Source organism: Penaeus monodon, chromosome 34 (assembly GCF_015228065.2).
Source record: "Penaeus monodon isolate SGIC_2016 chromosome 34, NSTDA_Pmon_1, whole genome shotgun sequence".
Classification (NCBI taxonomy): domain Eukaryota; kingdom Metazoa; phylum Arthropoda; class Malacostraca; order Decapoda; family Penaeidae; genus Penaeus; species Penaeus monodon.
In genome coordinates, this window is record NC_051419.1 from 9,527,824 (window position 1) to 9,528,317 (window position 494).

General features: G+C 42.3%; 1 protein-coding gene across 1 annotated transcript in view; it reads right to left on the reverse strand.

Annotated features, from left to right (window-relative positions):
- Window positions 1-494, reverse strand: part of LOC119594813 (protein O-linked-mannose beta-1,2-N-acetylglucosaminyltransferase 1-like) — a gene marked incomplete in the record, with an annotated part of 15,208 nt that overhangs the window by 7,873 nt on the left and 6,841 nt on the right.

Genomic DNA, 494 nt, shown 5'->3' on the forward strand with positions numbered 1-494 from the left:
CTTTGTGCCTTCATTGGCGGGTGTCATTGAACACTTGAATTTTCATACGTTTTCTTCAGACACATCGATTTTTTGCCGTCTGTCATGGACGGCGAGAACAAGGTCTATATGGGTACATAATTAGACCTCGAGTGAAAATGCCGTCTCGCGTTGAAGTGAGCACGGCAGACGCCCTAGTGGTATAGTTGCAAAGCAGACGGAAACAAAGAAGCATTTGAAACGAGCTCACATTCTTTGTGCTTAAAATACCACTACGTGAAAATTGTGACAGCGGCTCACGTGGATGGCATTTTCTCCGTTATATCCCCCTAAAAGTACAGGGAGATGCCACTGATTATCTTAAATCCAGACTTCGTAATGTAGACGAAACAGACACTCCAATAACAAAGTGCAAGATAACCCAGAACAACGAAATTTATCTTACTTAGCCACATGTACAGTGAGGTAAAGGCAACGATAGATAAATAGATATATAGAGAAACAGGAAGACAGGC